Genomic DNA, 15,556 nt, shown 5'->3' on the forward strand with positions numbered 1-15,556 from the left:
AAATCTATTTCCAAGTTATACAGCAACCTAAAATATTTTAAGGCGCGAAAAAACGAACATCGCTGTGATTAATGGAACACGAGTGGAACAAAGTTAGCCGGTATATTTGCGAAAGGCAATAGAATCACGCTGATTGGGTGTTCACCCCAGCTGCAACTCTTCGTTAATCGAATGCAACTGGATAGAAAGAGAATTAGGTAGAGTAAGCGGACACGTCGTTCCAAGTCTGGTCCGATGTCTATAAACAGCATTTTGTAAATAAATACTGTCGCTTATCATCAATACCGTCTTTACCATAAGGGCACACGGGGCCCGTGCCCAGGGCCCCCATTCTCAGGGGGCCCCGAAAGACCGACAATTTCTGTCACACGTTTATTCTCAAAACATTTTTTCGGGCACATCACACTTTAAACACAAATCAGTAATCAGAAGGTATATACTATGCCTATAATAGAAGATTTCGCTCAACAGAAATCCCGAAAGAAACCGTTATCGAAATCGTAACTAAAAAACCAGCAGCATTCTAATATCATTAATGACATATTATATCATACTGTATTTGATTACCTATAATAAATAGTCATACTCAGTAAAAAAATGTTATTATAATTCGCTTTTTTTACTTTCCAAAAGGGCCTCAAATTCTTGTGTGCCCAAGGGCACCATCCTAGTTTAAGACGTCCCTGCTTATCATGTGACTTGCCATCATTGAGGTACTACTACTAGTAATATAGTTCAATGCTTGCTATTGCCATTAAGTCATTGAGCCGAAACCAATTGACAACCTAGAGAATTGCTTTGATACATACATAGGCAATACCCTAGTACCAACTCGTTTTAGCTCACATGAGTGGCTACACTACTAAAGCCGATATGAAACTGTGGAATGAGTGTCCGTTTTAATTCTTTAAATTGAAACTTTGACTGCATTGTTTCAGAGCAGAGCACTGATTGATGATTGGCTTCAAGCAGATCGCTTCAGCCTGTGCCTGAAGTTCTTTCGGAACGCAACATATGATTTACTCAACAAACTAGACATTTGAAAGGCTGTAACTGTATACTGGAGCCGAAAAGATAATAATATTGTAACTGATAACTAAATACCCAAAATATTATAAATATAAATGTGACTTAATTCCACTTGAACATAAAAGGCGAACAATATTCATTAGATAAACATAAATAGTTATCCTTTTTAGGATGTTTTACGCGAAGCCGCAATCTACAGCAAGGACAGATAGATATAGATAGGGCCTTGAACCTGGGCGTCAGCTGTTTTAAATTGTATTAATGACAAGCATTACAGAAATCATTAAAAATGACTATATTAAGAATTTTCTTTACGATCGTGGCTATTTTTAGTTGTCCTTTCTTTATGGAATTTTTAAATATGTTTTATAGAGGTTCGAGTCTCAATTTCTAGACTATAGCTTTTAGAACTATTTAAGGAAATTCAGATACCCTTTGAGGCCAGAAGGTCGTCTACGCCCTTAAAGCCAATAATGTTCTTATTAGAGATTATAATTTTAAATGATTCGCTTGGAAAAGTTGAATTTGAATATCTTGTTAGAATATTCGAGTTTGTTCCTCTAAGGTCGAGTGTTTTATTTTTATGACAGTTCCCATTCAATCCTTCAATCCCAAATGTGTTATTTTCCCTTTATTCCCGACATTAATATTTCGGAGTACTAAATTAAAACGTTTAACATAATACAATTTTCATATTTGAATACCATTGGATGCAAAAATAAGCATTAATTTAAAAAAAAAACTGTATGAAACATTTTCAATTAGTTTTTCTACAAAGTGTTTTGTTGCTGCAAATATACCGGCTCAAAGCGTTTGCTGATCCATTAAAACTTCATTTAATAATTTAAAATGAGCATTTCCAGGAAATGAAATATGTTTTGGATCCCGGTTTCAGAAGTTTAATAATATTATGGTCCCAATTTATTTACTTAGCATAGCATAGTGCGGCCTTTTATTTGTATTTGTTTTAAGAAGATTTCTAGGTTTTCACAATAGCCTACTACCGATTCTGTAGAAGATATAGCAGTTAAGATCTCAGGTTTTGACATTAAGATACCAATTATTATAATCGAAAGCTTAATCTCTTGAATGGGGGTTGGAATGACGGTATTCACGGTTTTTTGTCTATAGGTTTCGGTTACTACTTATCAGCTGGAGGGACGGAAATCGTCTGTTCAAGAACAACAAAAAACCGTGATGCAGGGAATCATTCTATGTCGACTTAGATGAATTCCAAGAATACAAACACGTAATATCTTATTTTATGATTTGATACAGCTTTCATCACAGTTGTATATTTCTTTGCAACCGTGTTAAATTTTATCTTAAATGCCGTATTGATGAAGAACGAAGAAACTGACAGACTCCGTTTCGCTTCGCAAAAATTATCGATATTTATGAATGAAATATCAAGGAGGAGTTGTTTACGTCGCTCTCCTGTATCGCAATACTGACAAGTGGAGTGCGCTTCGCATTTTCAAGCATTTCCGAGTGCCGTTATCGTTACAGTACACTGTTCTTTTACAGTTTCAAAATAATAGGTTGCTCGGAAAGTAATTTCATTTTTTTGTGGAAATGAACTCATACATCAAGCTTCGAGGATAATCCCAGGCCTTTCTTCTTCTTCGTCGCTTTCTTCATTGCTGAAGGTCGTGTCCCTGAAACTTGACAGCTGCCTGTCTCGTGAGCTGTTTCCATCTCGTCCGGTCCTCAGCTGCTCGAATGGCGGTTGCGACTGGCAACCCAGTTAGAGCGGTTAGTTGATCACACCAACGGCTAAGTAATCGGCTGCGGGGTCTCTTTTCTTCTACTTTGCCCGTCACAATCACTTTGTTCAAGTTATCTGAGCGTCGGCGGGCAATATGACCGAAGTAGCTAAGGATCCTCTGGTAACAGATTGTTGAGAACCTGACTCGGATGCGAAGCTGATCCAGGATAGATTTATTTGTCCTGTTGGCCGTCCACGGAATTCGGAGCATTCGTCTCGAGCACCACACTTCAAATGCGTTTATTTTCTTGCGCTCGGATGCCTTAATTGTCCAGGACTCTGCCCCGTAGAGAAAGATTGAGAAAACTAAGGTTCGGACGAGTCTCATTTTCGTGACTAATGCCTTTATCGCGTTTTTATAAGCTTCAACCGGCCTTCCCGAACGTGGTGCATCTTCGACACCAAAATTGCCGGATCGAAATTTAGCGAACCAGTTTTGGCACTGGCGACACCTTCTTCATACACATCGGTCAATTTCTTTCTGGCTTGAACAGCATTTTTACCCTTTCTGTAATAAAACAGTAAGATATGTCGAAAATGCTGCCTATCGCTCTCCATATTTAAAAAGGCACCAACCAAAAAGTACTGCGTATAATTAATTGGAATTTTTCACACATAAGCCTTGCTATATGAGCTCTCAAAGCATATAAAAACTATACGGCTTAAATGTGAAGTTGGATGCAAAAAAATACAATTAAATCCTCTGTCGGGAAAAAACGAAATGAATTTCCGAACAACCCTATACATGTTGGAGTATTTCCACTTTCGGGTAGCGACATGGTCAGCGGGTGGTCTTCGTAAGTCAATAAAACCAGAAATGTTAACTCAGAGCGTATATTACGCAGGAGCGTTCTGTCTGATACGGTGACTCGCTCGCTTCTGAGCTAAGGATTGTACAGCAGCTCTTTTTATAGTCAGCCAGTGTGCCGGCAACTCGCGCCATCAAAGGGTGCCGCTGCGGTATGTGATCCAAGCCGCCCGCCGCGAACGTTGAAGTGTGCCGGCGACCCGCACCATCAAAGGGTGCCGCTGCGGTGTGTGTTCCAAGCCGACCGCCACGAACGTTGCAAGTGTACCGGTGACCGGAGCCGTCAAAGGGTGCCGGTGCGCTCTGTGATTCAAGCCGCCTGCCGTCGACCGTTGCAGGTGTGCCGGCGGCGCTCGCTGACAAAGGGTGCGGATGCGCTTTGTGATCTAAGCCGCGCGCCGACACGGCCATTCTGCAATTGACGCGTCTCTGCGGCATTAGTCCTGTAATGATAAATTACTTGAATCTTGGTAGTGGTACTTAAGTTGGGTATCGACACCATACATTGTAACAACTAAGCCTGCACGCTAGTGTTCAAAGTATGGCCTCAACACCATTGATAATTTTGCAACAACCAAGCCTCCACGCTGGTGTTCAAAGTTAGGCCTACACGCCATTACTCATATTGCAACAACCAAGCCTCCACGCTGGTGTTCAAACTTAGGCCTACACGCCATTACTCATATTGTAACAACCAAGCCTACACGCTGGTGTTCAAAGTCTGGCCTACACGGCATCAACAACCAAGCCCAAGTGCTGGTGTTCAGACTTAGGCCTACACGCCATTACTTATATTGCAACAACCAAGCCTACACGCTGGTGTTCAAACTCTGGCCTACACGCCATCAACAACCAAGCCTCCACGCTGGTGTTCAAACTTAGGCCTACACGCCATTACTCATATTGCAACATCCAGGCCTACACGCTGATGTTTAAAGTCTGGCCTATACGGCATCAACAACCAAGCCCAAGCGCTGGTGTTCAGACTTAGGCCTACACGCCATTACTAATATTGCAACAACCAAGCCTACGCGCTGGTGTTCAAAGTCTGGGTTACATGTCATCAATAATATTGGAACAACCAAGCCTCTTCGCTGGCGTTCAAAGTTAGGCACACAAAGAGAAGCCTCATTCCAAAAATTGTATCTCATTGATCTCTTCTAATGGAAATTCATACGCCGACACGGCAATCTCATTCTGTTTTCCATAGTTTGGAGCTGCTTGTAATTTTCATGGGCTACTTTTGGGTCCACGTTCTGTGATTTTCTTGACCTCGTATCGGTCATTAGGAAGGACCTTCTTTATCTCGTAACCCCCGAACTTTTTGACTTACTTTGGTTCCCAACCGGAAGGGTTAAATCGTATTGACCCTAGTCAATTCCTTTCATTTTTGCTTTAGTGCTATCAAATTTAGCTTTAGTTTTCTCTGCCCGTTCGGTCATCCTTTCAGACACTATTTTACAGAAAATTTAGGATTAGCTCTCATTTTCTTCATCAATAATTGAAATTAGCTCCATTCCATAGGTGCTTTCCCAGTTGCTTTGGATAGGTACTGTACAGTTAATAGCAAGTTGTGTTCCCAGTGATCCTGCTGAATATTACTAATGACAGTGAGTCCATCTTTAACGATGCGGAAAATTCTTTTGGCCTGGCCGTTTGATCTATTCGTGTATGCTACGATGTGGTGCAGTTAAATGCCGTACTGTTTACAGTATTTTTTATATTAGGACACGAATGCACCATCACCATCAACGATTATCCTCTTGAGAGTTCCAAAAAGAAATACAAGTGTTGCAAGGCCGATTCTTGACTTTTCTTAGTAGCATACTTTAATAAAACAATTTGGAAAAGGTATCAACTGTACAAAGACGTATTCTTTTTCAGGTCCACTCAATTTCCCAGAGATATCTACGTGAATTGTCTGTGCTGTGCCTGAAGTACTTTTCATAGTTTTACATACCATGCAATTGTCTATGAAGCTGCGAACTTTTGAGCTCAATTTGTCAAACCAAAAGTGTTCTTTGAGTTTTTCGAGTGCTTTCTCCCAGCCAAATTGTTTTAAAACTTCGTGGTAATTATTTATGATACTCCATTGGTAGCATTGTGGTACCGCTTTTAGAGTCTTGGTTCTTCCATTCTCCAACTTAACTTTTTGGCACAAAACTTCGTCTCTGATTAAGTATTTTTATTGCCGTTGTTCTTGATATCATTGATTAGGCTACTTAAAAAGGATCTCTGTACTGTTTCATTACTAACTAGTCTTTATCCAATGTCAAGTTAATTGTTTTCTGGGTAATATGGTTCTTACTAAAACAATTGACGTGTTTTAGTCTTTCTCTTTTACGATACTCGACATCAAACTTAACATTTTGCAGAAAAGGCCACCACCGATGCACACGTGGCAGTAGTTCTTGCATATATCGAAAGGTTTTTAAAGCATTGCAGTCTGTGACAACAGTGAGCTTTCTGTCGTATAAAAAGTTACATAAAGGTTTTATGGATCTTACAACAGCCACAGTCTCCAATTCATATGAGTGATAGTTGGATCAGCATCACTTGCATCTGTATGAAGTTCAATTGGTACGCCCTCTTTGAAGATGGTATGAAGCGGCGCGCAGGTACGGTAATCGATTATGTTTAATCTTGTTGCTTCGTGAGAGGCAGTCCATATCCATTTCGTTCCTGATTTTTTCAATTCCCGTAGTGGTGCCATTCGGCCCAAAGTACTTAGTACAATCTTTGTAAAGTTTCTTCTACCAATCTTCCAAGCATAAGGAGGCTATCCAAGTAAATCAGAGTCGCTTCTTCTATCAGTACTTTTAGTGAATTTCTGGTATACGAACGGGGCATTATGTAGAAGTAGAGTATTTTTATTTCTACTAGTTCATTTTGTAGGGCCGCTGTTCCACAACATTATTTAAATGAAATATTCAGTTCCCCAGAGGTCACTTTGTTTGTCGAAAGCCTTTCTCTGATGATTTCACTGAACTGAAAACAAAAATTTGTAAGTGATTAGTGGTCTAGCTCAACACAAAATTCAAGACAATTGAAAATATCAATAATGTGCACTCAGATTAATTAATTGTGCGTGAGAGTAAGTCGGAACTGGACAGATTCCTTTCAAACACTTCGATGTATTCTTTCCTTGTCCCGAAAGCCACAATACAGATTTCTATGGCAGAAAAATCTGCCTCGCTCTTCCAATTTGTTTTGTTCAGTCTTTATCATGAAGGCATGAATATGTGACTTAGCCTCAGTATTCCGTCATAGATTCACTGTTTTACTGTGTTGTTCGTCAGCAATTCTTTTAAAACATCTTTCTGTAGTGTGTCGAGTCCCTTTACAGTAGGAACACTCCTTAATGGATGGTGCAGGCGAATCTCTTGATGAGAAAGAAGCTCCTGATCCTGATGCTGAAAACGTTCCACGTCGAATTGCATTTTCCGGGCAATATCCAGCAAAATGACCGGTTTTTCAACAAACATGACAAGTCAAGTTGGATCTATCACGATTGAAGTTCAAACGAGGTTGCTTACTGAACTCAGTCGGTTGAGTTGGTATATTCTTTCGTTTGCGAAACGTTTTGGCTATAGCAATTAACTCCGGAACAGTATTTGACTTGCTATTGAGCAGTTCTGTCCGAATCCGTTCATCTCCAATGCTCCCAATGACAAATTCTACTGCATTCTGTTCCGTTGGATTAGATTTTACTATCCTTTTGAACATACGCCACACGTTTGAAATAAAATCTTGAATGTTTTCTGCCTTGTCAATGGTGTAATTTCTATAACTCAGAATATCTGCAAAGTACCTGGATTCGGGTTCGAAAGTTTGCAACATGTCATCCCGCATTTCCGTCCAGGTTGTTGTCCTTAGGAGGCTACTATCTGCCCATGTCTTTGCGCGACCTTTTAATACACTTGCTGCTTTTAATCGTACCTCATGATCTCGAAGTCCATATTCTGCTTGAGTACGTGTAATAAGATCTACCCAATCGTGTACATCGGTACTAGAATCGGGGTCATATGTAGGAAAATAAACGTCGGCAATGCGCACTCGCGTATTTTCTTCTGATTTCATGGTGCCGATTATTTCAGTCAAGATTACGCGATGATCGTAAGACAGTTGAGTCATCATATCGTTCATCGTGGTTTTAAATGCGTCTGCCATAGCTTGGATTACGTCATTAGGCCGTTGTTCGTCACGTGGTGTTCCCTCTTCTGATGTTGGAGTATTTCCACTTTCGGGTAGCGACATGGTCAGCGGGTGGTCTTCGTAAGTCAATAAAACCAGAAATGTTAACTCAGAGCGTATATTACGCAGGAGCGTTCTGTCTGATACGGTGACTCGCTCGCTTCTGAGCTAAGGATTGTACAGCAGCTCTTTTTATAGTCAGCCAGTGTGCCGGCAACTCGCGCCATCAAAGGGTGCCGCTGCGGTATGTGATCCAAGCCGCCCGCCGCGAACGTTGAAGTGTGCCGGCGACCCGCACCATCAAAGGGTGCCGCTGCGGTGTGTGTTCCAAGCCGACCGCCACGAACGTTGCAAGTGTACCGGTGACCGGAGCCGTCAAAGGGTGCCGGTGCGCTCTGTGATTCAAGCCGCCTGCCGTCGACCGTTGCAGGTGTGCCGGCGGCGCTCGCTGACAAAGGGTGCGGATGCGCTTTGTGATCTAAGCCGCGCGCCGACATACATACATACATTGTATTGATTCAATTTTGAAATACCTCCTTTAATATTGCATTTGATGCCAATATATTTGGTCCGTATACGGCTAGGGACGTAGAAAATTTTGAAACGAACCGTAATATTTAAAATTTATCTAGAAAAAACATTGAGCTTACAATTGTTTATGAATACTCAATATTAGGCACATTGCATTATGTCTTATATATATTTTTTCTTAATATCATCAGTACTTCTCACAAATTTTATTGAACTGTTGTGTGTTGTCGCCGGTTAAAGTATTTTTTGTATAATAATAGATAAAAAAATTATCAGTATCAAAAGTTACGTATTTGGCAATTGACTTGGATGAATTTGGCAATTGACTTGGAGTCTCGAGAAGGACAGATAGCTGAATTTTGTGAAAATAGAGAAAGAGCAAAAAGAAAGGTAACACTTTTTATATTTTTACATTATTATATAATATTTTTAATTCTGAGAGGCTGCGCAATCGATTATTCAACGCTTCGAACCTTAAGATATTTTGTGTCATTCCTGTGGGAGAACGATCTGTTTGTTTGTCTTGTCGGTAGCTGTCTATTTCAAAGTATTCTTAGCAAAGTAGGCTTTGGGTTTTGGATTTGTTCCTACCTTCCGATTTTACTTACACATATAACAATTTTTGTAATTTGTATATATATATTTTAAATTTAACACATTATAAACCTGCCTGGTCAACTGTTGTGATAAATGATGATCGATGAATATGACAAAAACACATACTCATATAGTAATGATCGATGAGAGAGAACGTATAATATATGACGTATTGGATGCATTCCCAATCACTAGTGCGAGTTTCGTATTCATTAATAAAACATGAAAGGTGCAATCGGTATCGGAAAACACAAAATACGTTTGTTGTTTTTCATCTTTGTCGCTTTTGTATTGTATCGGATATTTTAAGTCTTATTCAGGTGTTATTATTAAATTTTTACGAGGTATTACCTCGACGCTTCTATATAATATTAATACGTGAAGCAAAAACTTTGTATCCCTTTTTACGAAAATTGCGCGAACGGAGGAGTATGAAATTTTCCATACTTATAGAGAATATAGAGAAGAAGTGCACAAACCTAATATATTTTTTTAATAATGCATAAAAGATACATTAAATCAATAAAGAAAACATTACACACACTACATACCATGTATTTGACGCACACATGCATGCATACTATTTATTGTCAAACTTTTGTCCTTGACGTCTGTTGTCAAATTGAGAATTGATTAAATATTGTATGTCTTTGTTAATATTTTTTATAGTATAGTCTTGGCGAAATTTGTAATTATAGAGGTATAAAATACAATCATAATAGTGTACAAACTTACAATTCCAATTAATTATAGTCGAATTTCGACTACTGCGGGACCTCTAGTTAAATTTAACGAGGTATTACCTCGACGTAATCCATAATTGATATCAATTTTATATTTGTGAGTGCAGTTGTCTGGTGTGTCTACATCTTATTCCTAAGCATTGGAGGATGAAATCATCATCTATCCAGTCATTTACCGGTCAAAGTTTTAATTGAGAATATAAAAATTGAAAATTGAAGCGCATAGTGTAGAAAGTAAGTTATTATGCAGTCATCCCATTGTTTAGTGTTTCGAAAAGGCTACATTTGTGCAATTAACTAATAGAATATAAAAATTAAACAACACTTCGTTCGAGGTATATAGTAGAATATTTGTGAGGCTTTCTAAATTAATTATCAACAGTATATATACAGTATATATACAGTATATAACAGTATATATATTCCGCGGCCATGTTGCATGAGGTCTTAAAGTTTGGATACGTGTTTGTATTTTAAACTATTATCATGATTAATTATAAATTTCAACACATCATGTAGATACAGCTTATGTTGTTAGAAAGTTGGACGATAACTTTGGAACGTTGCACGAGCTGAACCAAGCTATTAAGTGAGCATACAATTAGGAAGTTCTGCTTTACTTTAATCCCTCCTGTTCATATAAATCGGTATATTTTACCATTTTAATTATTCTCCATAAAAATATTTGACTATAATAATATATTTTTAAAATTATATATTACTTTAGGCAAATCTGGGCACTAACTTTTTAAAATGTATACATTAAAACTATATTTATATTATGAAGGCGAGACCAATTATTTGTTCTTTATTATGGCAATACATTTTCTTGTACCTAAAGGTGTAAAATGAACAATAATAACATTTGAAACATGAAATTTCCACTCACATAGACGGAATATTCCGTAGAGCGGCCGAAATTACAAATTCACTGAGTAAATTATTAATGAATTTTTTAGTAGCTCTTAACGAAAAATTTGAAATGCAATGTATTCTTCAATGAGCCGATACTGGAAATATTTAATGGTTTTCACGCTTCGCGGATTTGTAGTTGGCCGAGATTTCATAGTTTATAACTATGTAATTTATGTCAGTCATTCAAGGCATAACATAATGTAGATTACATAATCGTTGATTGTAAACGTCTTTCGAGACTATAAGCGGACTATAAGTGTTAGTAGGACCTCTTGTACTGGTGGTAGGACCTCTTGTGAGTCCGGACGGGTAGGTACCACCGCCTTGCCTATTTCTGCCGTGAAGCAGTAATGCGTTTCGGTTTGAAGGGTGGGGTAGCCGTTGTAACTATACTGAGACCTTAGAACTTATATCATAAGGTGGGTGGCGCATTTACGTTGCAGATGACTATGGGCTCCAGTAACCACTTAACATCAGGTGGGCTGTGAGCTCGTCCAACCATCTAAGCAATAAAAAAAAAGAAGACGAGTTTCGTATGAGTTTCGGAGAACAGCAGGAACGTGCTTAAACTTATATAAGTGGTTGAGATCTCGCACATATCCCATTACGATATTCCGAACCTACATTTATGTACATGCACCTGTGCATAATTTTATCAACGGATAAAAAACAAATGTGCATGGAAATTCGATAACCAAGTTTTGTGTTTATGCAATAATGTCACGTACGATCTTAATGTTTATCTTTGGGATATTAACAATGATATCAGTTTCAGACCCGAACGTGATAAAATGCCGAATGCTTTATTTGTATCTGCTTAGACTTTTCTCTCGTAACAAAATAATAACGTTACGTGCATAGTCTGCATATTGTGTACCAATAGAGTTGCATGTAAAGCTGTATCTATTGATACAATGTTATATATAAAACGTCGTGAATGGAAAGGTTTACTTTTTTGTATAGCTTAGATGTGTGGACGAGCTCACGGCCCACCTGGTGTTAAGTGGTTACTGTAGTCCATAGATGTCTACGACGTAAATGCGCCACCCACCTTGAGATATAAGTTCTAAGGTCTCAGTATAGTTACAACGGCTGTTCCACCCTTCAAACCGAAACACCATACTGTTTCGCTGCGGAAATAAGCAGGGTGGTGGTACCTACCCGTGCGGACTCACAAGAAGTCCTATCACTAGTAATTACGCAAATATAAATTTTGCGGGTTTCATTTTTATTACACGATGTTATTCCTTCACCGTGGAAGTCAATCGTGAACATTTGTTAAGTACGTATTTTATTAGAAAAATTGGAAAATTTACTTCAAAAGACGCAATGCGGAATTATTATATTTTATTATAACGGCGACTGCAGTTAACAGCTCAGCGTCTTTCAGGAAAGCCTTGACCTTTATAAAAACCAACAATTCAAGTACTTATCCTTTTTCTAAAATCTCGGAGCCTGTTTAGTTATTATATACAATTGTAGAATGAGACCTAATTCTTCAAATGTATTAGTGAGAAATATGTTACAATTTAATTGTATGTAATCCAATAATGGACTATCAGCTTTAATGAATGAACATTGATTCTGTTAGTAAATTTCCGTGGGCAAATTAGGAAATTTGGGAAATTGCTTTCAATTGATAATAACATAAATAACATGTTTTTTTCGACGTTAAATATCTAATACAAATAAATGGTTTCATTTTGAAAAATAATGTGTTCATCATTCAAATAAATATATATTATTATGCAAATGTTCGAAGCCCTTGCTGAGTGCGAGTTTGTTTTGAACTAATTTCAATTTTTATACATTTGTACTTACATAGTATATTATGTAGAATTGGGATCGTGGCACATAAAATAAGACTACATATTTCTTTTTTGCAATTTTAGTATTCTTTTCTCAAGTCTTCTGTATGATTTGATATAAGTAAAAATTATCTGACACCTTTTTTACGCCTTGCTCATTCAATCGTCTTGGCCATCTTCCTTTTCTCTGTCATTACGTATCATTCTCTGTTCCCTTTCTTACCGTTTTCTCTCACTCACATCTTAACGCTACGTTCCAAATTTTTTTCATACGTTCCGTTCTTACCAATCCTACATATATGATGCCGATAATTTCGAATTAAAACGAAACGAAATTTTTGACTTTAAACAATCCCTCGTTCTTTTATTGGCATGTTAATGATTTGTATTCTTAAACCGTTCCAAAACCGCGAAACTTAATAGAAAAACAATACACGTGTTTCTTTTTTTTTTTTATCAAAACGTAACGTAACTGTTTTGTGAACTTTTACCGTTGACATGGGGGTAAAAAACAAAACAAGCAAACGTATAGGAGTTCCTGAAAGTTTTCGTGTGTTTTATTCTGCTTCTGTTTTTGAATAATCCGTTATTCAAACGACTACACCGATGTCGGTACTTTGAATGCGGAGCCGTGGCAATTCGTTCGTTCAAGTTCACGGGGTAATAATGTCCAAACCGCAAACCGTATGTTACTCTTCGTGTCTATCAACCAAAATAACACACAATTAACACAAGCTGCTGTTTTTATTTTGCGTGACATTAATGCATGACGTGAAAGTTCAGTTACAGCACGCAGAACTACAGCGAATACCTGACCACAAAATGATAATAGGCCTGCTGACCAGCATAATAAGTTTTTTTTTTTATTGCTTAGATGGGTGGACGAGCTCACAGCCCACCTGATATTAAGTGGTTACTGGAGCCCATAGACATTTACAACATAAATGCGCCACCCACCTTGAGATATAAGTTCTAAGGTCTCAGTACAGTTACAACGGCTGCCCCACCCTTCAAACCGAAACGCATTACTGCTTCACGGCAGAAATAGGCGGGGCGGTGGTACCTACCCATGCGGACTCACAAGAGGTCCTACCACCAGTAAATGCAATAATACGAACAAAACAATTCCATTGTTTCGCTTTCATATTCAATCAAGTTAAAATAGCATTGATAGCAACTTAACAAGAGTAAAAAATCAAGTCCCGTAAGCTGCGAATTGCAGTATATGGCATTGAGCGATCGATATAAAAAAAAATGTGCGTGGAAAATCAACCATCCACTAGAAGTAGTTGAATAAAAACTTTTAATTAATTAAGTACTCATGTTCTATTTCGATAATAGTTGATATATTCATTGTGTTTTTTTTTTGGTAAACGTAATGTTTTTTTTTATTATTCTGTCAATTCTTGGAAATTTAGGTTTATTAATATGGGCCTTATGAGGTAAATGGCTCTTTAATGAAGTATCCTTTGAGGCCAGTTCCCAGGAGAGTTGCAAAGCTGCGGCAATTCGAAATTATCGCTTCGTTTCCATAGACGCGACATGCGGTTGAACAGGATACTGCCTTGGGTCCTGGAGACGATTATGGTCGCTACTTACCACCACTCTGCATTGAACGCGGCGGAGGACAAGCTAGCGGCGTGCTTGGCGTGGGAAAGTCAGCGCCGTATCCTCGTTCAACAAATCCTTACCAACATCACTGCTGAGCGTCGTGACGTGTATACGCACATAGTATATGAAATATCCAGATATGTATTCAAAAGGACTCCTGAGCGGTGTGCTGGCTTTATTAAAAACAGTAAAGCAGCCTTTTCACCAACAAAAAGCGCTTTTATTCGCTAGCGACCCTCGCTACGTGGGGTAAGACATCGATTGTGGCAGAAAAAACGATGTTTACTCGAAATGAACTTCTACAAGTGCTACGAGACGGGAAATCCTTTCTACAAAAACCCTCAACGATATTGCAATAAAAAGGAATCGATTCGACTAGTTTTAAACGATCTTTGACGATACCCATTTTCAATTTACCATTCAACGGCTTATTTATTAATTCCGCTCGGAAAATGGTTTATTGCTTTATAATAAAATTTTCATATATTTCGTTTAACTATTAATATATTACAGTACATAATGACTTTGAATGAACTGTAATATACATATTAGTAATTAAATGAAAAATTTGAAAATTGAACTATAATTAATTTAAATAATGCACCACCACCCGAAATGATGACCACGATCACTTTGTCAAAAATGCAAACGACAGAGAAGAAAGAATATTACAGTTAATTTAAAGATAGCTATTAAATTGTTTCAAGACTTCTAACAACAAGTTTACAGGTAAACCTTCTACAACAAGGTATTTTACAACACGATTTGCCCCTGTAGACAGACGAGCATACACCCCAGCTAATGGTGAGTAGTTACCGTCGCCCATGGACGTCAGGAATGCCACGGGCATAGCTAAGCTGCTGCCTACCGTTAAATCTACCGTTAATTTAAGCTAGTAACACTGGTCTGCTACGCCGTAGGCGGCAATTCGGGTAAAACATCTCTTGATTAATAAATAGCGAAACAAAATTTCATCTAAGATTCTTATAACGTATTACGAAATTTAATTGAATTTTTGAAATTCAATGCCACATTAATGTACAATATTGAATTTCTTCCTTATTGATATCGAATTCCAATGTGTAAACGCTTACAGCATTATTACGCTTTAAATATACGGTTCTTTTCAGCTCTTACATCTTAAAGGAACATTGTTAAATATTGTTAACCTTTATACTCGGTTTACGTCTCGGCAATCAAAATGTCAACAAATTATCTCTTGAGATTTTGTGTTTTGTTAATCAAATTGATTTAACGATTTTTCTCTTTTTATTTATCTATTTAAACATATAAATAAAATTGGAGTGTCTGTTTGTAATATTGAAATAACCGCTTTTTACAATTTTTGTCTGTCTGTCTGTCTGTTTGTTCCGGCTAATCTCTGGAACGACTGGACCGATTTTGACGGGACTTTCACTGACAGGTAGCTGATGACATAATGAGTAACTTAGGCTACTTTTTTAAAAATAGCTTAGCCCCGCAGCGTCACATGCAGAACGACAATAATCGCGGGTAGCATCGCTGGACTCAACTATCAATAATAAAATTTAAT

The 15,556-nt window shown here is 37.9% G+C and overlaps 1 protein-coding gene and 1 long non-coding RNA gene across 10 annotated transcripts in view; one reads left to right on the forward strand and one right to left on the reverse strand.

The window, feature by feature from the left end:
• The window catches only part of LOC101737214 (uncharacterized), a 196,083-nt gene that overhangs the window by 87,874 nt on the left and 92,653 nt on the right, over nucleotides 1-15,556 (reverse strand). The gene's annotated exons all lie outside the window — the stretch shown is intronic.
• On the forward strand, nucleotides 9,567-14,579 carry LOC134199224 (uncharacterized). Its single transcript, XR_009973611.1, has 2 exons — nucleotides 9,567-9,904; nucleotides 13,929-14,579. It is a non-coding gene; the product is annotated as an uncharacterized LOC134199224 (long non-coding RNA).

Source organism: Bombyx mori, chromosome 1, assembly GCF_030269925.1.
Source record: "Bombyx mori chromosome 1, ASM3026992v2".
Taxonomy (NCBI): Eukaryota; Metazoa; Arthropoda; class Insecta; order Lepidoptera; family Bombycidae; genus Bombyx; species Bombyx mori.